Source organism: Odocoileus virginianus, chromosome 31, assembly GCF_023699985.2.
Source record: "Odocoileus virginianus isolate 20LAN1187 ecotype Illinois chromosome 31, Ovbor_1.2, whole genome shotgun sequence".
In the NCBI taxonomy this organism is placed as follows: Eukaryota; Metazoa; Chordata; class Mammalia; order Artiodactyla; family Cervidae; genus Odocoileus; species Odocoileus virginianus.
The window spans coordinates 28,110,156-28,135,742 of NC_069704.1; positions in this window are offsets into that span (position 1 = coordinate 28,110,156).

A 25,587-nucleotide genomic window follows, 5' to 3' on the forward strand; every position below is an offset into this window, starting at 1 on the left:
AACAATTTTCCTGATGGACTTTTCATTTCATAAATATTTCTTCAATCTGATTCACTATGCTGGGAAGAACCAGAACCTCTTGGCACCAAAATAAAGATGAAGTGCACTTGACTTCATCACTAATCCACGGTGCTGTCAACTGTTGTAAAAAGTACAAAAGTAGCATGTTTAATAACACCACTATGCTTCATGTACACAGCAGAATATGATTCAGGAAAATGAGTTAAAAAACATTATGCTTCCTGGAAGGAACTTTGTAGCTAATCACTTGAGTAAATCACAGAGCCCTTTGTCTTCATCTACTGAAAACAGTTTTCAGTAAAGTCTTCATGGCTGTCTGGGTGCGTGTGCCGGCTGGTCACTAAACCATGGCTTTGGAACAGCAGTCAGGGTCTTCAGGGCTCGGGTAGTGGTCAGTGGGGAGGGCCTTCCTGGAACCATCTGGGGCAGCGGTGCCTACCCATGGTGCAGAAATGCTGTCCAGGGGCAAGAGTGCTTTTAGTTGACGGTTCTTAGTAACAGCAGTGACCACCCTGAAGCAAGGACCATGCCTGCCCTTCTCTCCGAAAGCACAATAGCCTAGAGTTCTTAGTTGATCCCATTATAAGGCATAAGACAGAGTCCCCAAGGGACTGACCTTGGCCGTCTCACCAGGCTCAGCCAGAATGCAAATTTGCATTAGAAAAAGAAATGTGACCTCTCTAGAAGCCAAATGTCAAGGAATTGTTATCATGTGACAGGTAGTATGTACAGACAAAACCATACTCTATATATAGCAACAGAGTGATAGTAGTTTCTCTAGGTAAGAAGGTCAGGGGAGATTTTAATTTTAATTTCTAGGATGAATTTGTGTTAATTTTACAATCCAGAAAAATAATTCTAGTAAGTTAGCAGATGATTTTAAAGAAAATCTACAGGTAATCAAGAAATTCAGAATGGCAAGAATTATGTCTTACCACCTATTGCAACTCTTTTGTTTCAGCATTGAAATAAATAATCAGATAACAGATATTTTAGTCTATGAAGGCTCTAGGGTCTCTGTTACAACTACAAAACTCTACCATTGCCGTGCAAAAGCAGACACAGGCAACATGTAAATGAATGAATGTGGCTGGGTTCCAATAAAACATTATTTAGGAAAGCTGGCAATGGGTTGGAGCCAGCCCACAGGCTGTGATTTGCTGACCCCTGCTATGGAGGAAGAAAATAGCATAAACATAAAACTTCCTAAATTAATGCCTCATTTAATGCAATTCTAATCAGGAATTTAGGATAATGTTTTTCAGCATTTCAGAGGGGTCACCTTTTTAAGCAAGGCAGGAAACTGAAAAGTCTTAAGGGAAACATTTGACAAGCCTAACTCCATAAAAATTCAATATTTTTGTGTGGCCAAAGATAATACAAAAATATTGACAAAGATGATGAGACTAGAGAAAATATTTGGAACACAGATGATAGAGTATTAATCTCCCTAATATTGATAGCCTCATAAATTACTAAGCAGAAAAAAATAGGACAGTGAGCAGTTCAATGAATAAGTATCAATTGAAAATATGCCCAACATTACTAGCAGGCAGAATGCTATATAAGAATAAAGAGAGCCAATAGTTTGCCAATCAGTTTGGCAAAAATTAGTGGTAATATTCAATGCCAGTAAAGGTGTGGGAAACTTCTCTCTCATGTCTTATAATGCCAGTGGGGCCTGGACTGGCACACATTTTGGGAAAATAATTTGGTGGTACCTATTAAAATGAAGAAAAGGGCAAATTTAAAATGATAAATTATCTAGAAATTAAAGAAAAGGAAGATACTTTATATCAAAAACTATGATTATGGTCAGGGCTGTGTGCTGAGCAACATTTATAGTCTTCAAAAGACATTCATGTTTTTCAAAAGAATGTTGTACTCCATTTCTATTTTATACGTCTTATAGTTAAGATTGCTAGTCTCTTTGTGACCTCCGGAGGATGGGTACTTCCTAACTTTGATTGAAGTGGGGCCTTTCCAGGCACACTTCTTTTAAAGTGCTTCCCTTTACTTGTCTCTTATGCCCATTCTGGGGTTTACTTTGTTTTGTGCCGTGTGGTTCTACCCTTTTGTAGCAATGTTGGTGGTATTGGCTCATGACGTTACCTGCTAAGAGTTTGTGCCTCTCTACCAGGGCATATCCAAGTGTTAATGTCCAATCACTTCTGGTCTCACAAACAGCACTCATGATCTGAGCAACACTAGGGCATTTTATCAAAAAAAGGTCCTATAAAACTCCAAGCCAAAAGTTAGTACTCAAAGGAACAGAGGCGTGGATGGAGTCAGGGGTGGGCAAAATGACTTCTTAAGGTCCCTAAAGCCTTTTGCTCTAATAATTATGCAACTTCAAGGCATGATTTATTAAAATGAAAAAGCGTAGTTCATATTCTTCCAAATCAGGATAGTGATAGCCTTTCTGTGAACTCAGGCTAGAAGCTGCAAAAAAATAAATGCAATGAGTTTATATTATGTCTTCCTCTGTCTTCAAAGATGAGCACACATCTGTCGGCCCCTTAGCCCACCCATATATCCACAGCTGAAAGTTGCCTATGAATCTTGCTAAATAATCTCCCACAACCAACTAAATGTGTTGCAGGGCCTGAATCAAACAGAATTCGAATGTGAATTGGGTCGAACTGAGTGAGAAAGAAGATTGGAATTTACTCCATATGGTTCTGTCTCTAGAAATGTCACTAGGCAAAAAGTGACGGGTGGTAGGAAAAGGTTGTGGGCACAAGGCTTGGAAGTCTGATCCAGACTTGCATATTATGCTCTAGCCACTTATCTGAACTTCTTTAATAGGAAAGACGTTCCCTTTATATCTGCTTGGCCTTCCCAATCATCACATCAGTGCTGTGTTTTCACTCCCACAGTTGTAGTAGGGAAGTGTCAGACCTTATATAGAGTATTTCTTATGACTATTTAATGCTATACCCTCCACGTGAAGAGTTAGAGGTCTAGTTCTTTACTTTAGTAAAAAGTGGACAAGGATTTGTTCCAGCTGATCCTGGTGCAGCCGCCTTTCCCTCCAGTGCCGGCCAGTTTTCTCCTCCTGGCCAGGACTTACCCTTCCAGCCCTGGTTCAGCAATGTCTCAGGAGGATGCCAAGTGGGGACTAAAGCACAATATCACTCTTTATTTGGCCTGAATTTCAGGGGGGAAGTATCACTGATGCATTAAAATGTGTGTTTTGTTGGGTCACACATGTCCCAGGGCCCTGTTTGCAAATGTCCATTGGAACACCCCAGGGCCACCTCCCTTCCTCCTGGAGATGGTCTGCAGCAGGCTCTGGGTGGTGTGGTGTTTTAGATCCCATCAGAAATCTAAAACCTGTAAACACACTGACAGCAGTCAGCTGAGGGATGTGAGAAACTTGCAAATGAACAACAAATGCAGGGAGAGAAAGGCCAGACCAAATGGACTGATGTTTTTCACAACCGTGGAGGGTTTAATCCACTGGTCTCAAACCATATGGCATGCTGAACACGAGCCGGGAGAGGCTGGGAGGTACTTGGCGGCAGACCATGGAAACATAAACGCAAGGCATTTTGTTTCCTTGTGTGTGCTTTTCTCCCTTTAAATATTTACTTTTTGTGTTTTGCCAGGACGCAGTTTCCATCACATATGCAGAACAGGCTGCTTTAGCAGACGGGGGTGGGTAGGCAGGGGACAGCTCGATCCAGGGGACCTGTCATAGGGTATTGATTCTGTCCTGTCCAGGTTGCTGGCTTTCCTGCCCAGGGTGGCTCTGAGCAAAAGCCTTCTACAATCTTTGTGTCTGGGCTTGGTGGCTCCTGGAAAAACGAGCCCAGGCCCACACCCTCATGGTTAGCGGTGCACTCAGACAGAGAAGGCTGACTTGCTTGTGGAAAATGTGGGCCTTTGTTGGGCCAGCAGTAGGTGGTCTCTGCCTGTCAGGTCTGAGGCTGTGGGTGGGCGGCGGAACGTGCGAGTGAACCGCAGTGGCAGAGAACAGAGTCTGTGGCATGGAGGCTGCTGATGGGGGCATCTTTCACAAACTTTCCACCCGACCGGAGAGGCAGGCCTGGGAAGAAGGGTGGCAAGAGGGGGTGGGTGGGCGAAGGGAGAGCAGCTGGAAGAGGGAATGGGGGGTGGCAAATTCCCAAGTGAAATAGAAATGTACCATATAAAAATAAATAAATTACTCCTGGGCTGTGAGCCATGTTTCAACCAAAATAATGTAAGCAATCAAATGCTTACTGTCTCTGATTCACTCAAGCTTCCAAACACATTACTTAACAGAAAATGGAAGGTTTTGTCATAAAGGAGTATAGTAGTTGCACAATGCTGGCCACATGGTTAGAAGGCGGGCTTGGAGCTGGCAAATGTAGATGTCCTCAACTAAAAATACACAATCCTGGCATTTTTTCATTGGTTATAAGGGATGAGGGCTGGAAGAAGCTTCCTGAGATTCTCAGGAGGTCCCTGAGGTCTTCCGTCTGTTCCACCCACAACCAGAGGAGTAGATGTGAGAGGTGCCGTGCTAAATACTATGATCTGTATACAACTAGGAGGGAGGGCAGATGCTCCTCCACCAATATACAGAGCAAGCCCATGGGAACAAGACTCCAGCTAGGAAGAGGAATGCTAGTTTATGCCTGTGAACTGCTTTGTAGTTTATGACATCTTTTCATGGTCACCATCACAGACACTGACTTTATCGTCTTTCTATTCTAATGCAGTGCTTCTTAAACTGTGGTGTGCAAAAGCAGGACAGGTTCAGGGGGCCTACTTCCAGAGTTCCTGATCTAGTTGGTCTGGATAGGACACAAGAATGTACATCTCTAACAAGCTCTCAGGTGACCCTGATGCTGCTGATCATGGACCACACCTTTGAACCCTGCCGTTCTCAATGAGCTTCAGTAACAAGAGCCTTTATTCAACCAGGGTAGCTGGACTCTAAGTCCAGGTTTCCCACCAATATCATGATGCTTCTTACTCCTCACATGCTCTCCCTGCCAGTCATGGTGCCCACGTCAGTTGAGCCTCGACTTGTACTCAGAATCCATCCTGGCACAGCCTTCTTAGCAGCCAAAAGCAACTGACCAGAGTTGGTGGTGCTGGTGGTAAAGAACTCGCCCACCAATGTAGGAGACATAAGAGACACAGGTTCAATCCCTGGGTCAGGAAGATCGCCTAGAGGATGGCAACCCACTCTGGTATACTTGCCTGGAGAATTCCACAGAGAAGCCTGGAGGGCTACAGTCCATAGGGTTGCAAAGTGACTTAGCATGCACGCACACACATTCATAATATATACAAATAATGTTATCTGTCATCTTTGAGTTGGTGGAATGGGCACTGGTCTAAAATCCAGAGAACTTGGACGTAATAATGACTAGGCCATTAACTGGCTTCCCTGGTGGCTTAGTTGGTAAAGAATCTGCCTGCAATGTGGGAGACCTGGGCTTGATCCCTGGGTCAGGAAGATCCCTCAGAGAAGGGAATCGCAACCCACTCCAGTATTCTTGCCTGGAGAATTCCATGGACAGAGGAGGCTGGCGGGCTACAGTCCATAGGATTGCCAAGAGCTGGATGCAACTGAGTGACTTTCACTTTTAGGCTATTAACTAGATGTGGGGACACCAGATGAGATTCACTAACCTGCCTAAATATGTACAAATTCTGCAATAATATGAGGCCTTTGGTATTGTATGATGTTGAATTCAGAGAGGTGACAGAACTTATTAAAGTGGATAAAGTGAAAATTGTAGCCTGTGATGGTAAAAATACTGGCTCCAAAACTACAGAATGACTAGGAAAAAAAATAGCTTTTTATATCATCCTCTGTTATTCATCTCTTTTAAAAGAGAAGCACAGAAGAAACTTTAAAAAAAATTTGTTCTGCACTGTGTTAGGCTATCAGAGAATTTCAGTAGAAAGAGGTTTATAACTCCATACCCTCTTACATTACCTTCATTATACAGCACAAAGAAACAGAACATTTAAAAAATGATGAATCAAATGTCGTTGCCTTCCTAAAACCATTCTTTAATAAATTCATTTTAAAACTAAAAAAAACAAGTTTCCTTACCTGTCAAATGAGAGGGCTGAACTGGGTCAATGGTTCTCAATTGATATGACTCTAAGAATCACATTGTATTATCGTATTAGTTTGCTCAGGTTGCCATGAAAAAATGCCAGAGACTGGGTGACAAACAGCAGGAATTTATTTCTTACACTTCTGGAGGCTAGAATTCCAAGATCAGGGTGTTGGCTGATTCAGTTCCTGCTGGCAACTCTCTCCTTGCCTGGCAGACAGTTCTGGGGGCAAGAAGTCTGAGATCGAGATGTCAGCAGGTTTGGTTTCTTCTGAGGCCTCTCTGTTTGGCTGGCAGATAGCCACCTTCTCTCTGTCCTCACATGGTTGTTTATCAGTGTGTATGCATGCCTTGTGTCTCTTTTTAAATGGGCACAAATCCCTCCATGTGGGTCCCACCCTCATGACCTCACCTAAACCCAACTACCTTCTAAAAGCCCACCTCACTGCATCATCACGGGCTTTCCAGGTGGTGCCAGGGATAAACTGCCTGCCTGCCAATGCAGGAAGACATAAGAGATGCGGGTTTGATTCCCTGGTTGGGAAGATCCCCTGGAGGAGGGCATGGCAACCCATTCCAGTATTTTTCCGGGGAATACCCAAGGACAGAGGAGCCTGGTGAGCTACAGTCCATGGGGTCACAAAGAGTTGGACACGACTAAAGTGGCTTAGCATGCATGCACACATGAATCATGACATTGGGTGTAGGGCTTCAACATATGAATTTGAGGTGGGGGGACACATTTCAGTCCATCACACATGTGAATACTTTCTATAAAATACAGCTTCCTGGGTCTTTCCTCCAGAGGTGCTAATTTGGTCTGTTAGGGCTAGTATACAGAAATTTTTTTTTAGCAGCCACACCACATGATTCTCAGGCTCACTCAGGCTTGAGAAGCTCTGGGTAAGTTGCTCACTGAGTTTCCTGACTCCCAGGCAATGAGCTTTGGGCCCTTAGGAATCCAGCAGCTGCTTGCTCACCTCTCTGCATAAGCACTTCACCTGTCTCACTCATAGCTGCTGACACTGAATGGAGAGCCTGAGTTATTAAGATTCGCATCTCTAACCTAGCACTTCTTTCAGAGCAGGGCATACAGTAGGCACATAATCAATGTTTATTGAGAGCCTTGTCCAGCACCCTTTCTAGTTTTAAAAGTCTTTGGAATGTGTAGATCATTTTTGAAGAGCTCTCAAAGGGGTTATGTGACATTATCTAAGATAAAGGCAGCACAGCTGCCTTTGTTTTACTGTCCAGGAGGCTTAAACAACAGAGAGTACATTTCCATTTCCCTCTTTCCCTGAGCAGTGGAAAGCAAAACAACTTGAGCTGTGACTAGAAAATGAATATACACAGGCACAAAGAACAGACCTCCTCCTCTTAGCCCTCTGGCCAGCTGCTTCTTTCTTTTATGCCCTGCTGACTACAAAGCCAATGGTTAAAGCAAATAAAGGATGATAAAACTGAGACTTCATTAGGACAGTATAACCCAAGAGAAAATGAGAAGGGTTTTTTTTTTTTTTTACATTTTTTAGTCCCATGAGGAGTAATGAAGCGAGGAAAGGGAAGGGAATGTGAGAGTAAGAGGAAGAAGATAGCAATGCAAAGTAGTTGATCTACTACATAGCAAATTATAAATCATCCCTGAAAAATCACAATGAGATATAACTACATATCTGTTAGAAGAGTGAATATAAAAAGCAGTGACAATATCAAATGCTGTTGATAATATAGAAAAACTGGATGTCTCTCAGACATTATTTATGGGAATGTAAAATGGCATAGCCATTCTGAAAAATAGTTTAGCAATTTCTTACAAAACTAAACATACCGTGGAATCCAGCCATTGCACTCCTGGGCATTTATCTCAGAGAAAATAAAATTTATGTCCACACAAAAACATGTACAGGAATCTTTATACTAGCTTTATTTGTTGTAACCAAAAATTGTAAACAACCCAAATATCATCAATGGGTGAATGTTTAACATATTGGAATATTCATACCATTGCTGACTTAAAAAATGCACAACATAATAGTTCTGGGTTAAGATTTATTTGGGGCAAAATGAGGATGATAGCCCAGGAGACAGCATTTCTGAGAGCTCTGAGAAATTGCTCTTAAGAGGTAGGGGAAGGTCAGTATATATATGATTTTGGGAGAGGAGGAGTACATGCAATCAAGCACATATTTTTGCAGCCATGAAGGAATTTATTGCTTTTCTAGATGTGAAGAGATGCAAGAATTGGGCTTATAAAATTATCTCCTGGAAATATGTAACTATCTGAAGACCCGTTCTGCCAGTTTTCTGGAACACAGAGTGCCTCATTCCTGATCTCCACCCTGAACTCCCTTCAGGGGTTGTTGAAGGTCAGCAGCCATGACAGCAGGTTTGATTTAATCCTTGTAAGAATGCACAGCAAGCACCCATGGCAAGTGCCAGTTTGTAGTAGACGCCATGGAATACAACGTGGAAGTGTTAGTCAACTATTAACACATGCAACAAGTAGGATGGATCTCAAGGTAATAATGCTGAGTAAAAAAAAAGTAATCTCCAAACGTTTCATACTATATGATTTCACTTTTATAATATTTTTGAAATGACAAAAATCATAGAGATGGAGGGGAGATCAGTGGTTATAGTGTGTGTACTTAGTCAATCAGTCGTGTCTGACTCCTTGCAACCCTATGGACTGTAGCCTGCCAGACTCCTCTGTCCATGGGGTTTTCTAGGCAAGAATACTAGAGTAGGTTGCTGTTTCCTTCTCCAGGGGATCTTCCTGACTCAGGAATCAAACCCGCATCTCCTGTGGCTCCTACATTTTCAGGCAGATTCTTTACCACTGAGCCACCTGGGAAGCCCGTGATTATAATGGTGATTACACAAATCTACACATGTAATAATACAAGTGTAAAGAACTACATCTACATGCAGATGAATGCATGTAAAACTGATGAAGTCAGAATAAGATCTGGGATTGTACTAACATAAATTTCTTGGTTTTGATACTGTACTACATATAGGTAAGATGTACCATTGGGTGAAGATGGGTGGAGGATACACAGGACTTCAGTACGATTTTTGCAATCTCCTGTGAACCTATATTTAAAAAAACATTCCTGGATAGAAAAATAAATATATAAGGAATGTACTTTCTCTCATTGGAACTTCATTATAATTACTGAGAAAAGCAATTTAATTTCTTTCTCTTTTGGAGTAGCACAGACCATCTTTGTTTCTTCAGTATAATTGTTAGTCACCTTAAAAGACTAACATTATATAGAAGAGATAGCCCAGAAATAAACCTTCTCACATATAGTCAAATGATTTTTGACAAGGGTGTCAAGACCACTCAGTGGGGAAAATATATTCTTTTCAACAAATGGTGCTCAGGAAATCTACATGGAAGAGTGAAGTTAGAGCCTTCCCTTATGTAATATGCAAAAATTAGCTCAAAATGGATCCAAGATCTAAGTGTAAGAGTTAAAATTATCAAACTCTTAGAAGAAAACATATAGAAAAGCTTTATTTGGCAATGATTTCTTGAATATGACACGAAAACCAGAGAGGCAGTGAAAGAGTAGATAAATTGGACCTAATCAAAATTAAAAAATTTTGTGTGTCAAAGGAAAACAGAGTGAAAAGGTAACCCACAGAATGGAAGAAAATATTTATCAGATACCTGATAATGGATGAATATCCATAATCTATAAATAACTCGTACAACTTAACAGCAAAAAAAAAAAACCCTAATAACCAAGTTCTTTTAAAAAAAAAAAAGCACAAAGAACTTGAATAGACATTTATTAGAAAATATGCAAATGACCAAAAAGCACATGAAAAGATGCTCAGCATCACTAATCATTAATCAAATGCAAATCAAAAGCACATTGTGACACCACTTCACACTCATTAAGGTTTTTATTAAGAAAAAAACAAAACAAAAGATAAAATTGGAAACTCGTACTTTGCAGGTGTAATATAAAATAGTGCAGGCTCTGTGGAAAATGGTATGGTTAGTTCAAAGAAAACACCAAAATTAAACATAGAATTATCATACGATTCAGCAATTTCACCTCTGGGTATGTACCCAAAGAATTAAAAACAAGGGCCTGATCAGGTATTTGTATACCCATGGTCATAGAGGCATTATTCCCAATAGCCAAAAAATGAAAACAATTCAAATATCTGTTGACAGGTAAATAGATAAATAAAATGTGGCATATACATACAATGAATTCCGCCTTAAAAAGAAATGAAATTCTGACATATGCTACAACATGGATGAATCTTGAAGACATTATGCTAAAAAACTGTACACAGAGGACAAATACCGTATGATTCCATTTGTGTGAGGTACCTAGAGGAGGCAAAATCATAAAGACAGTGGTTACCAGAAGCTAGGGCAGGAGAAATGGGCATTACTGTTTAATGGGTATCAAGTTTCAATTTGGCAAGATGAAAAGTTCTGGATATTGGGGATTGTTGACCAATAATGTGAATGTACTTCATACTACTTAACTCTAAAATGGTAAATTTGTGGTACTAATGGTAAAGAATCTGTCTGCCAATGCAGGAGACACTGGTTCAATCCTTGGGTCAGGAAGATCCCTTGGAGTCAGAATTAGCAACCTTCTCCACTCTTCTTTCCTGGAAAATCCCATGGACAGAGGAGCCTGATGGGTTACAGTTCATGGGGTCATAAAGAGTTGGACACAACTGAGCGCACACAGTATTTTTAAGAAGTATTACTAGAGACAGTCTCACACACACATAGGTCAAACTTTGCCAGGTTTTCCCCTTCATTCTCTGTATTTCTTTCAGTCCTCAAGAAAAGTGTTTTATCACAGGCTCAAGAAAAATAATAACAGGATTTATGACAGACTGAAATGATGCCAAGCAACAATTAAAAAAGGTAAAGCTTTCAGCATAGCATTTGTAGTCCTGTGCATTTCAACTTAAAATCACTATTCCTGCCTCCTCAAACAATTCAGTCTGACAGGGCTCTGAATCCTTCCTAGAATGACCTCTGTTCTCTTCTTCTCCATCTGTCCAAAGCTGGCCTTTCTCCAGATCTCGCTCACATTTCACCTTCACTGTGACAAGTTCATTCAGTGATTTCTCCCTCTCTTCTACTCACCTGGAACCCTTCTTGTCCAGCCCCATTTTTGGCATCTGTATTTTTTAGACAGATTTACAAGCAAAAATTTCAAATTCCTTCAATCAGTGTAAGATCCTCAAGGCACAAACCAAATCATTCATCTTTGTTCACCACCAAGTCATTCACTGTTGTGATTTTCACAGAGTGGGTACTTACTTGGGACTAGAATCCCTGTCTTCTAAGTTCCCACTTTTTCTTTTACTTACCAGAGCTGCCTAATGGTATGTCTATTTGTGTGTGTAGAAATAATAAATGTCCATCACAATATTCCACATGCAGATGAAACAAATCAATGGTAGAAATAACCTTGCATGTTTCAAATTGGCAGGTCTTTGGGTTGAGAACATCTTCCTGCTGAATGAGCCGAGATGTAGACTGTTTGTAATGTGGAAATAAACAAAGACCACCCAGAGAGAATAAACAAAGGCTATTTATTCAGAACTGGCTCCAGCAAGAGGGTCAGCCACTATCACTCACATTTGGCAGAGACTCAAAGACAGGCAGAAGAGTTGCAAAGCTTTATAGTCGTGGAAAAAAAGAAAGGCTTCAGGTGTTCCCTGTCTGGAGGTCCTGGGCCTGGGGAAGCCAGAAGAAGAGTAACTAGAAGAGGGGCCTCCTATATAGTTGGCTGGGGTGTTAATTTGGCTTTTGCTTCTAAGACCTCTTTGGTTTTAAGCTGGAAGTAGAGAGAAAATTTAGGGAAGCTGTCAGTTACTAATAATGTCCTGGCTGTTCTGAACTGACTTTTACAGTTCATTTTTTGGCTTCCTGGACCAGTGGCTAGAGACAGTGGTATAACTTCCTGTAAGCATTATAGATAGCAGGCTGCCTGTGGGTCGGTATCCTAGGTGGGTGATGCAGATTGTGGGTCAGAGCTATTTTTGTATATGGTCTGGCCATTGCCTGCTTGTGTATTCTGTCTCTCAGTGGTTACACTTAGGGAAACTGACCACATCTTGGTCTCTGAATAAACAACACCATCCTTTCCAAGACTGAAATGAAGAGGCATATTCAGGAACCATGCCTCCACCTACGGATGAGCAGATCCTGTGCTGTATACTCTGTCCCCACAAGACTTTCTTAAACACTACTTTTCTTATGTTAATTCCCTGCTTAAAAAATGTGCACTAATGCTGGACTAAGTTAACCGTGCTGTGTCTGTCATGCTCAGCCAATCTTTGCTTCCCTCCTGCTCAATGCTTCACTCAGGTGGGCATCCTTGCCTCCCCCCACCACCCCTGTGCTTATCTTATTTCTTTGCCCTTTCCTCCATGGCTTCCCCCTTCCTGCAATGCTTTCTGCTTGCTTCTCCAAACCCACCACTTGTATGAACCATCTCCTCATGCTCTGGTGATATCAGCATATTTTCCAAATCCTGAAAGGCTGGACTTGCTTTCTTCACTGCGGGGGTTGCCAATGGCTTCACATCAGAGTCTTGCCTGGGAAAGCTGGTTAAGATGCAGTTATGGGTCTTCCCTCAGAGATTCTGATTTGTTAGGTTTAGGTAGGAGGGGAAAGTCATATCTGAGTCGGAAGGAACAAGAAGAAAGAGTACTTTGAGTAAATGGCTTATGGGTGGGAAAACACAAAAGGTGTGTTTATGTGTGCATGTGTGCTAAGTTGCTTCAGTCGTGTCTGACTCTGAGCAATCCTATGGACAATAGCCTGCCACACTCCTCTGCCATGGGGCTCTCCAGGCAGGAATCCTGGAGTGGGTTGCCATTTCTTACTCTAGGAGATCTTCTCCACCCAGGGATCGAACCTGCATCTCTTACATCTCTTTTATTGGCAGACAGTTGTTTACCACTAGCACCACCTGGGAAGCCTGTGTGTATGTGTACATATTACATATTGAGGAAAAACTGTGAAAGACTTATAAATGGACCAAAAAAGACCAAAAGAGTGTCTTCACACGGGAAACCAGGCATTGTCTGGCACACTCTTTTAGATTATTGGGTTCCATAGGGTCTCTGCTCCTCTCATTGTCTTTGAGCTTTTCAGAACTCTAAAAATTGTAGATGACTAATACCAGTGCAAACAAATTTTGCGCATGGGTGGAGATCCCATTGATTTCCCTCCCAACTGTAGAAGAAGTAACTTTTTCATCTATTAAGCAAATTCATTTCTGTATTCTTGATGGCCTATATGTGTGCTGGTTCTTTGGGTTCTCCTTTAAACCAGTTCTAACATCTCACCAGGTCTCTCATTAATTAATAAGTTAAATAAAGTCCTTGGCACACGTTCATTTTATTAATATATAGGTTTTCCCTGCTATCTAAAGTGGAGCATTCTTTATGAAATCTTTCATAAGCTGAAATGGCAAAAAATAAAGAAGATCCATCAATGGATGCATGAAATAAATCTAAATAAAGCTCAGAGGCTCATTGACACAATTGAGAGCTATTAGGGCTTGAGACTGAGACGCTGAGTGTAGCTCCTGGGGAGGGAGCTTGGGGGTGCCACTCTTGCTGCTTGGGGTTGGCACTGCCTCTAACTATTTGTTGTGAAACAAACACTGAGCACTATTTTTGCTTTTCCCCTTTTCCCATAACAGCCAAAATCCTCTTTGGATTTCTTTCAGTTAGCAAAAACAGGTACTCAAGTAGGTCTTTAATAAAAAGAGTGACCTAAAGTGAACTTTCGAAAAGTGGGGGACACCTGTAGTTCTTTGAGTCTTGGTTTTACCTTGTAAAAAGTGCTCTCTCACGCATACATGTGCACACACACACACACACATTGTCACTGCTTAGTTGCTAAGTTGTGTCCAGCTCTTTTATGACCTCATAGACTATTGGCTGCCAGGCTCCCCTGTCCATGAGATTTCCCAGGCAAGAATCCTGGAGTGGGTTGCCATTTCCTTCTCCAGGGGATCTTCCCTACCCTGTAGTCTACATGTACATGTGTGCATGCTAAGTTGCTTCAGTCATGTCTGACTCTTGGCGACCAAATGGACTGTAACCCATCAGGCTCCTCTGTCCATGGAATTCTCCAGACAAGAATGTTAGAGTGGGTTGCCATGCCCTCCTCTGGGGATCTTCCCAAACCAGAGATTGAACCCGCGTCTCCCAGGGATCAAACCCGCGTCTCTTGTGTCCCCTGCATTGGCAGGTGGGTTCTTCACCACTAGTGCCACCTGGGACGCCCCTACATATTCATACATAGGCCCTATTTGACTCAGCCATCTCAGCCTGGGTTAAACGGGTTAGTTTCATGGGAAAGACAGATTGGGAACTACTGAAAGGCCAAAACATGCAACTGGGGCTTTATTGGATAATTTGCTTTTAAAATGGTCATTCAAGATGCTGGCATCATCATTTTATAATTATTCACCCATCTCAGATGCCTTTGAGTAAGAATGAGTAGTAGGTAGTGTTACTCTTAGCTTTTCCATACATCTCTGGGAGCTCGCCTCTGAAAATCTCAAAGTGCCACACAAGAGGAAGCATCAGATGTTCTCACTGCTCTCTCTCAGAGTGTAGTCACAAAATATCTTGATTCTTTAATCTGTCAGAGGCCAGGGAGATTCTGTCTCAGGATCCCTCCTGGAATGCCTTCCTCCTCCTCCTGGGTCTCATTTGGCCAGGTGACTGTCTGCTTTGCTATCCAGAAGCCAGCAGTGCACCAGCCAAGCCACATGCACTCCAAAGGACCCTCACCCACCTCTCTAGGCCCGGCACTGCTTCATTCCTCTTCTGGTCCTTGTTTTAAGAGCATTAGGCAAAAGGTCCAGGTGCTGCCTGCACCTTTTACCTTTTGACTTTTCATGGATGAAGATGCTCCTTGACCACACTTTGGTAATATTCGTCTGAACTCTCTTCTTGATGAGGCCTCAGCCTTGGGCCTGTCTTCAGCCCACCTCAGGCTGTTTTATTAATAACAAGAATCCTGCTAACCAGTTTAGAGAGAATCCCAGCACCCTTGGTATCTGATCACCCTGGCCTGCCTTCAGCAAGAATCTTAAGTTGGTTTAGGAAGAATCCCCCTACCCTTGCTGTCTCTGCTGAGTACTTTTCTATTCACTGACCCCCCCACTCTGCTCCATTGCTATAAATCCCTAGCTGTCTTAGCTGAATTCAGAGTTGAGCCCCATGTCTCTTCCTTATTGCCGTAGTCATGATGCCTCTTGCATCAGTCCTGAAAAGTCTTACTTACTATTTAACAAGGGTAAGAAAAAATTTTTTTGTGTACCATCACTAGGGTATGAGCTCAAAGGGCTGACACCCTGGCTATTCTGACCCCTAAGCAAAGCCGACTCAAGCTGACTTAGGCTGCTTTTGGGGACCCATTCACACCAAATCACCATCTCCTCTTCTTTCAAGTCATCTTGTTGTGCATTGGCATTCCTGGAAGAGAATCATCTGTTCCTCTTTTGCTCTTGAGAATCTGCTAATGTTCCAATTGCTGGGATGGCCTGGAGCTAAAGGCCCAGTGAGAGTGTGTTGACTGCTGGACATGGCTGAGGACTGGGCAGCCAGAGGTTCACAGGTCACCTTTCTTCATGGGTTTAGAAGGGCCCTGATGATTTTGTGGCCCACCTCGCAGGGCTCCCTTTGGGAGATATCTGATTCTTTCGAAGGGGGACATTTAAAACTCTCTCATAGAACTCAGTCGACCCCCAAAATGTGCGAGAACAAAAGGGGGTAGGAAATGTGCCTAAACGGCTGAAACAACAAACCATTTTCCTAAAGGGCAAAGAATGATTTCCTATGTGGGAAAGAATTTACAACCTTGGTTGCTTTCTTTTCTGTTTTCTTTTTTCCAGCTTCCTCCTCGTGCAATAAAGGAGATCAGTTAGTCCGGGCGCGCCTTCTTCTTGATGAGAGCCTGTCTCTGGGAAAGGGATTGAGCTTCAAGGAATACATAAAAGAAAGTAGTAAAAAACACAACCCAGCCCCGTGCAGTGCCGCCACGTCCCCAGTGACTGGCAGGACCCTCGCCCAGAAGCAGCCTCCGGTGTCCAAGCTCGGATCTCAAGGAGAGGGTTTGTGAGTGAGGTCAGCCTAATTAGCCAGGCTAATGTCTGGTTTCCTGGGGAGAGCTTTTGTGAAGTAATTGCCTGCCTTGGGGTCAAAATGCAGTAATTACAGGTCTTTTTTTTTTTTTTTTCTTTTACTAAATGAGATAAACAGCTTTTGAATTCTTCCAGCAAGGAAGCCAATCACACTGAGAGACTTCTCTTTGTGCCCCAGAACTGCAGTGGATATTTTGACAGGTGATTTCAATACCATGCAGCTATTTATTTATGCTGGGCTAGGGACATAAACACAAACATCTTGGCCTACAATTCTATACATTAAAAGACTATCAGACTCTGTCAGAACCAAATGTGGGGATTTTGTGGCCAAGGGTCCATTTAAAATGCTGACACAGGAGAATAAGATTGGCAGATATTTTGAGCTAAAGCAGAAATTCCATCACAGTTTTAAAGTTAGCAGAGAAGCAGAGCCATCCATGTAAACCAGCTCCCTTTCTCCTAGTTATTTGCTTATTTTCTCTGTTAAAAGCAACAACCAACAGTCTGGGAAGACTGTGGGAAGTTAATAAAGTAGGAAACGTTGTTTCCATCTCCTGAGGTGGACAATAGAGGCAGGCAGACCGAATTAATTCCGAGCACAACAGAAACATATTTTTACCAGTCCCAGTTGAGGTGAAGGTGACTGACCCCAGAGTGTGAATAAACTGGTGTGGAGACCCAGAAATAGGAAATGGGAATATGTCTTATAAATAAAATGAGTACCATTTTGAGGATTTTGTTGCTTCCTGGGGTCCCCACAACCCCACCCCATAGGCAGCCAGCTGGCTAACCCTGGTTGGTAACCCAAAACCCACGTGTTGCTCATAGACTGACAGTATCAATATCACTGGGAAGTTTGCTTGAAATGCCGAGTCTCAGGCCCCACTGGAGACCTCCTGAGTCACAATGTACATTTTCGTAAATTGAACTATAGCTGATTTACAGTAAATACTAGTGTTTCAGGTGTACACCAAAGTGCATAATCCATAGTTTAATGTGATTCCCCAAGAGTTCCTACAGTTAGTCAAGTTGAGAGGCTCTGGCTTAAATTACCCTGGGATAGGGTTTCATCCGATAGGAGTGGCTCATTTTGAGCAAAGATATTGAGATGGCCTCAGTGTGGGGACAAACATGAACAGGTAAGTACCAGGGTGGTGACCTACAACATTTTGGTCTCTTCCGAAGACAAGTGATTTGTACATGACTATAACCTACTTTTAAAATAAAAAAAAAACCCTCAGTTGCACATGGGAATTCCAGCCACCACCTACCCATATTCCTCCCTGTTCTCCCTAGGCAACATGACCCCCAAAGGTGAAGGATATAGGCTCACTCCATCCCCAAATCTATTGATGCAACTTGGTGCTATAGGTCAACTACTTTTTGAACGTGTGGCTGGGGCACGTCTGTTATCACTTCTGTCCGCATGTCTTTGGAGGAAGGGTCATTCAAACAGAATCCTGGTAATTAACAATGTAGGTAACTCTCTCTATAGCACCACAAACCTTAATGATTAGAAAGAACTGCCTGCTGAGGTGTGGTCAGAAGGAGGTGCAGTTCAGACCGTTTCCAAATCCCACATCAAATGCACCAAATTGTGGTTGAGAGCTCTGCAGAGCTTACCTACTAGATTCCTCTCATATTTTTTCTATTAGATGTGTGAGAGTTTTAAAGACTGCCTTAAGACAGTGTCAGCAAAGGTAGGCAACCCCTTATGATATAGAGCATGGATGTTTTCAATCATTTAAAGACGTTGATTGAGCCCAACTCAAGGTATTGTGTAGCTTGCATCTACACACTAAAACCAAGACCTCAACCAGCAGTCAGCATTCTCTAAGGAAAAGGAAGGAATTAGATTCAGTTCAGTTCAGTCACTCAGTCGTGTCCAACTCTTTTCGACCCCATGGACTGCAGCATGCCAGGCTTCCCTGTCCATCAGCAACTCCCGGAGCTTGCTCAAACTCATGTGCATTGAATCGGTGATGCCATCCAACCATCTCATCCTCTGTCGTCCCCTTCTCCTGCCCTCAATCCCTCCCAGGATCAGGGTCTTTTCGAATGTCAGTTCTTCACATCAGGTGGCCAAAGTTTTGGAGTTTCAGCTTCAGCATCAGTCCTTCCAATGAATATTCAGGTCTGATTTCCTTTAGAATTTCCTTTAGGATCTCCTTGCAGTCCAAGAGACTCTCAAGAGTGTTCTCCAACACACAATGTAGTTACATTATTTTAATTGTATTTTAGAACTTGAAAGTCAAAATGTTTCTAAAGCCTTCTGAAAATGTTACTCCAAAATCACCTGTTATCAAGAAAATTCTAACTGATGACACACATTCTATTCCAGAAATCAGAGCTCTTTTCCAAGCTATCCTCAAGGAAATCTATTCTTAATTCTGCATAGAATACACAAGCGTTATCTATTCAGGCAAATAGATGGGGAAACAGTGGAAATAGTGACAAGCTTTATTTTCTTGAACTCCAGAATCACTGCAGATGGTGACTACAGCCATGAAATTAAGACACTTACTCCTTGGAAAAAAAGGTGTGACAAACCTAGATAGCATATTAAAAAGCAGAGATATTACTTAGCCAACAAAGGTCCATTTAGTCAAAGCTATGATTTTTCCAGTAGTCATATATGGATGTGAGAGTTGGACTATAAAGAAACCTGAACGCTGAAGAATTGATGCTTTTGAATTGTGGTGTTGGAGAAGACTCTTGAGAGTCCCTTGGACTGCAAGGAGATCTAAGCAGTCCATCCTAAAGGAAATCAGTCCTGAATATTCATTGGAAGGACTGATGCTGAAGCTGAAGCTCCAAAACTTTGGCCACCTGATGTGAAGAACTGACTCATTGGAAAAGACCCTGATACTGGGAAAAATTGAAGGCAGGAGGAGAAGGGGACGACGGAGGATGAAATGGTTGGATGGCATCACTGACTTGATGGACATGAGTTTGAGCAAGCTCTGGGAGATGGTGATGGACAGGGAAGCCTGGCATGCTGCAGTCTATAGGGTCACAAAGAGTTGGACACAACTGAGCAACTGATCTGAACTGATCTACTCAGGACTCTCTGCCTGGGTATGGAAGGGAAGCATCACTAAGTGCTAGCTGTTGGGCATATGTAAGCCACAATACTAAACAGGGTAAAGAGTATTCTTCATTCAATAAGTGTTTATTTCATACATAATGTCTAGATACGATCAATGAATAAATATAATAGCAGTTAGAATTCTGTAAATGTCTTCTATCAGGCATGCTCTATGTAGTTCTCACTTGTTATCTAACTGTAAAATAATCCCATGAGAAAGATTTTGTAGACTTGGAGGCTGACACTCAGAAAGTCCAAATAATTTGTGTGAGGTCACGTATCTATTAACTGGTGGAGCTGAGATTCAGACCTAGGGAGTTATTGCATGTATTGGTACTCTTAATCCTAATACAACCCATGTCTCCAGGAAGACTAGCCCTACCCTTGCTCTCATGATGCTTACTATCTTCACAGGGAAGATAGATATTAAACCACTAATCGCGAGTCTGATGAGTTTTACAAAAGGTTGCTGTGGAAGCATACCAGTAGGGGACTGAAGACTTCCTGAAGAAGTCATAAATTTAAGTTGCAATTGAGGACTCTAGGGTTAGAGTTTCCATAGTGAGGCCAGAGCATGAAACTGGAGCCTGATTAGGGGAAGCCTGGGTGAGCTATGGTAATGATGTTGAATTTTGTTTGAAAAGTAAAGAAAAGCTGTTATACTCAGGGAGAGAGTGACCCAATCCAACTAAAACAATAGCAGGGCTGGGGCTTGGAGCTGGGTGGTTTGGAGGTGGTATACGGGAGGCCTCAGCAGGAAACTGTTGCAGTGGGGTGGTGATGGCTGGGCCAGAGTGTTGGCTGTGGGGATGGGACACATGGTCATGAGATGTGATCACTGGAACTTTTAACTTGAGGAGCGAGAGAAAGGACGTTGGGTTCTAAGATATAAAACATAAACAGTAGAGTTAAATACAGATTCATTGACTTGATAAAGTATAATCAGGTATACAAATCATACTGTAGAGTCCCTCCTTCCGATTTTATCACCCACACTATGAACCTGGAACCCGGCAAAGGGGTTGATATGCATTTTATCATTAATCTTCATAGCAACCCTGTGACACTAGCCCTGCTATGATTCCCATTTTACAAATGAGGTAGGTGAGGAGGATTAAGCAGAGGGCCCAAGGTCACAAGAAAAGCGGTAGGAACAGCGCTAAAGCTCTAGTTTTTATCTGATTCCACAAACCACAGTCTTCTGTATCTATTTCCTGAACCTACCTGATAAGACTCAACTGGGATATTTGTTGAGTGACTGTGTTGCTGGGCTCCACCCCTGGATGGCTGACTCAGTGAGTCTGGGGCCCAGGATCTGTGTGTTCACAGGCCTGTCACCAGGCCACTCTGGGTGGCACTAGCCCACGCTGATTAGGAAGCAGAGGGCAGGGGCAGGAGGTCAGCATGGTCACTTTCTAATGTGGGTCAGTCATTTTGCTCTCTTCTTAGCAGTATTTCTCATTTGCCTTCTCCTTTCCCTTCATTCTGCTTAGTGCTATTCACTGAATTCATCACAACTTGGCATTTTATTGTATTATGTATGGATTGGTTGTCTGGAAGCCCCTCTAGAACATAAATCCCAAGAGGGCAGGGCCTAGCTGGCTCCTGGCACGTGTCAGGACTGACCCTGTCTTCCATGCTCTCCTCTTACTCTGGACCATGGGAGCCCTGGGCTGGTCCCCCTCCTTCCTTCCACTCTCTCTTTCCTGGCCAGGCTCCCTCCTGAGCCTGTGTGATCTCTGTGAGACGCCCGTCAATTCTTTGCTCTTCGTCCTTAAAACAAGACAAGCTGTGCTTTGGCCCTGACCTCCCCTTCCTTCCTCCCACGGCCCCTTGGCTTCAGCCAGACACACTGGCTCCCAGTCACCCCAAGTGATGTCTTTGAGCTCCCCCAGGTAGTCTGAGCCATCAAGGGTCACATGTGAAGCTCCAAAAGAGACCTTCCTGGAGGTGCCAGCGCTGCCCTCCATCTGCGCCCTGTGGAGGCAGTGAGGCTGGCAGCCACGCTCTTGGGTGAACCCTCCTCTGCCCACTTCCTTTCTGGACTCCTGCTGGGCCCTTTAGGAGAGGGCTGCTTGCTCCATGGCTCGCAGAGAGGCTATGCTGCTGACGAGGGATAGAAGGCTCGAGAAGGTGCCCTGAGCAGGAGGTCAGGAGGGCTACTGGCCATCCTGGTGGGGAGCCAGGGGCGGGTGGGCAAGGGGAGGGGGGGAATGCAGGGAGGCCGCCTGCTTGCACAGAGCTCTGCGTGGCTGCTCCCTGGGTGGCCCAGGCTGTTGTGCTCTGTGGAGTTAAAAGAAAACTGCAGGGTGGAGGGAGCTTGCTTCTCAGGGCCTCGACCACGGCTTACACCACACATGGCTAAAGTACACAGACGATTAGCAATCAAGGGAAGGACCTCCCTGTGAGAGAAAATGACACGGGTTACTTCTCTGTAAACAGCTCCAGAAAAAGCACTGGTTCCTTTTACGGGCTCTTTACTTCCTTTGAGAAGCTGCAAATGTACCCACCGTGTGCTTTAGCTCTCAGCTCTGCAATGGAGAGGAGGGACGAACTCACAGACACACATACTCACTTGCAAACCTATACAACCCCCCCAATAGAAGAAACCCCCGAAGGCCATCAGGGCTTCTCAGCAGCCTGTGCCCTGAGATTGGGTCCCCTGATTCACAGAATCAGTGCTGCCTGAAACAAAACATGGGTTTGCCTCCGGGTGATGCACACAGTCCTGGTGGCTGGCGTAGTGGCATTCTTCGGAGGTGTTTTGTCCCAGCAACTCCATTTCACAGGTTACTTGTAAGCAAACAACATAGATTGTTTGCATGTTGCTTTTGTAATTTACTCCAAATTTAAGTCACATGGGTAATCTATCAGGCCCTCTTGAGAAAAGGTGGGACAGAGACTTCGGGGTTTTCATGCTTACTTTGTGAACCCCATCTGTGAAGCCAGAGACTTTTGGGGTCTTTGCAAAGGAGTGATTACAAGTTTCCCTCTACCTGTGAAGCCTGAAAACAACATTATTTGGGAATAAAGAGTTCTGGTTGTGGTAATGGCTACTACACTTGTGAGTGAAAGAAGGCCCCACCCTGGCCAAAGCAGCAAAGGAAATTTCTAGGCTTCTGCAGCTGGAAGTCCAGATTAGCTCAGGCACTCCAGTGAGATGAATGAAAGTGAACATGTATTGAGCCCTGAACACGGGATGCACACGCCCAGGCCTCTAACCTCCACCCACACAATGACCCAGGCTCTCTCCTCATCTCATTTTCTGAGGGACAGGTTGAGAAGCAAGATCCACAGCTGGAAAGCGGCAGGCCCATGGCACAGATGGGGCCATGAGGGTGTAAACGGCTGAGTACCTGAGCACTGCTCAGTCTTACCTCCGGTGTCCATTCTTTCCGCTTCTTGGATCTGTTAGCCTCTGAATTTCTCCCATTCTCCCCTCCCGGGCACAGGCTTCCTCCCTGCTTGGAGAAGCCCTCACTGGACAGCTTTCTTACCCAGGGTCTCCAGGCCAGGGCAGTTTCTCCCAGCTCTATAGAGAAGGAACTGGTCTAGACAAGAGATATAACCAAGTGACAAGGGTGCCAGGCACGGTGACAAACAAATTCCAACAACAGCCATGGCTAGCCCAGGGTCGCCAGATCCTCCAATTTTCAAGAAAACCCTGATATCTGGATTTTTCATATAAAACTTTCTGCTTTTTAAAATGCCATGTAGGCCTAATGAAATACATTTTGGAGTCATCAGTGTTCAACCTCTGCTCTCTAAGAATAGTCCTGGAGAACCAGCCTTAGCTGCTCACTTATTCTTGAAGCAGTTACTTTGGTCAGTCCAGGGCCTGGGGTTCTCCACCCTTCTGGGAACTGTGTTCACTGCCTGGTGGAGGAGGGGCTGTGATGGACAGACTGCCCCCCTCCCTCCGACCACCCTGCATGAAGATGGAGTTCCCAAAGGAGAAGCGATTGAATAAACTTTAGAACTTCCATAGAACTGCTTGTAAGAGTCCCTAGTCCCACAAAACAAACTGTAAAAGAAAAAAAAATTCCATTCAAAAGTTAAAGTTGGTTGTTATTTTTTTTGGGGGGGAGGGGAATAACTTCAAAGCAGAGATGAATATACCAGTCTAAGAGAAGGCTGACGTAAGCAGTAGTGACATTTCTGCAGCTTCTAATGAATATCCTTTGGTCAGAAATTAGGGGACCATCTGAGATGGAGTTGGAGGTTTGGTTTCTATTTCCTATTCAAATTTTGGTCTGTCTGATGAAATAAATACAAAGGAACCAGATGTGGCCCCTTTGTAACATTTGCTGATTATACTAGAGAATTTGCCTGCAAGGCTGTTGCACCTGGGGCAAGATTTGGATTATCATTAGCAACTTTTGGGACCTTTCTAACTTGGGTTTTAACAGCCTAGACAATCTAGAAGAAAAAAATAGTGTGTTTACACATGGTAGACTTCAAATACATTATTGAATGATTCTGCAGACATGAATCTGAATATTCCTTGATGTGTAAGTGTATGCTCAGTTCAGTTCAGTTCACTCACTCAGGTGTGTCTGACTCTTTGCGACCAATAGGATTGCAGCACGCCAGGCTTCCCTGTCCAACACCAACTCCTGGAGCTTACTTAAACTCATGTCCATAGAGTCAGTGATGCCATGCAACCATCTCATCCTCTGTCGTCCCCTTCTCCTCCTGCCCTCAATCTTTCCCAGCATCAGGGGCTTTTCCAATGAGTCAGTTCTTCGCATCAGATGGCCAAAGTATTGGAGTTTCAGCTTCACCATCAGTCCTTCCAATGAATATTGAGGACTGATCTCCCTTAGGATGGACTGGCTGGATCTCCTTGCTGTCCAAGAGACTCTCAAGAGTCTTCTCCAACACCACAGTTCAAAAGCATCAATTCCCCAGCCCTCAGCTTTATGGTCCAACTCTCACATCCATACATAACTACTGGAAAAACCATAGCTTTGACTAGATGGACCTTTTTCGGCAAAGTAATGTCTCTCCTTTATAATATAATGTCTAGGTTGGTCATAACTTTCTTCCAAGGAGCAAACGTCTTTTAATTTCATGGCTGCAGTCATTATCTGCAGCGATATCGGAGCTAAAAAAAAATAAAATCTGTCACTGTTTCCATTGTTTCCCCATCTATTTGCCATAAAGTGATGGGACCAGATGCCATGATCTTAGCTTTCTGAAAGTTGAGTTTTAAGCCAATTTTTTTGCTCTCCTCTGTCAAGATTCTTTAGTTCTTCCTTGCTTTCTGACATAAGGGTGGTGTCATCTGAAAATCTGAGGTTATTGATATTTCTCCTGATATTTCAAGATTATTGATAATCTTGATTCCAGCTTGTGCTTCATCCACACCAGCATTTCTTATGATGTACTCTGCATGTAAGTTAAATAAGCAGGGTGACAATATATAGTCTTGATGTACTCCTTTTCTGATTTGGAACCAGTCTGTTGTTTCATGACCAGTTCTAACTGTTGCTTCTTGACCTGCATACAGATTTCTCAGGAGGCAGATCAGGTGGTCTGGTATTCCCATCTCTTTCAGAATTTTCCAGTTTGTTGTGATCCACACAGTCAAAGGCTTTGGCATAGTCAATAAATTAGAAGTAGATGTTTTTCTGGAACTCTCTTGCTTTTTCAATGAGCCAAGAGATGTTAGCAATTCGATCCCTGATTCCCCTGCCTTTTCTAAAAATAGCTTGAACATCTGTAAGTTCACAGTTCACATACTGTTGAGGCCTGGCTTGGAGAATTTTGAGCATTATTTTGCCAGTGTGTGAGATGAGTGCAGTTGTGCAGTAGTTTGAACATTCTTTTGTATTGCCTTTCTTTGGGATTGGAATGAAACCTGAACTTTTCCAGTTCCGTGGCCACTGCTGAGTTTTCCAGATTTGCTGGCATATTGAGTGCAGCACTTTCACAGCATCATCTTTTAGGATTTGAAATAACTCAACTGGAATTCCATCACCTCCACTAGCTTTGTTCGTAGTGATGCTTTCTAAGGCCCTCTTGCCTTTGCATTCCAGGATGTCTGGCCCTAGGTGAGTGATCACACCATTGTGGTTATCTGAGTCATGAAGATCTTTTTTGTACAGTTCTTCTGTGTATTCTTGCCACCTTGTCTTAATATCTTCTGCTTCTGTTAGATCCATACCATTTCTGTCCTTTATTGTGCTCATCTTTGCATGAAATGTTCCCATGGTATCTCTTATTTTCTTGAAGA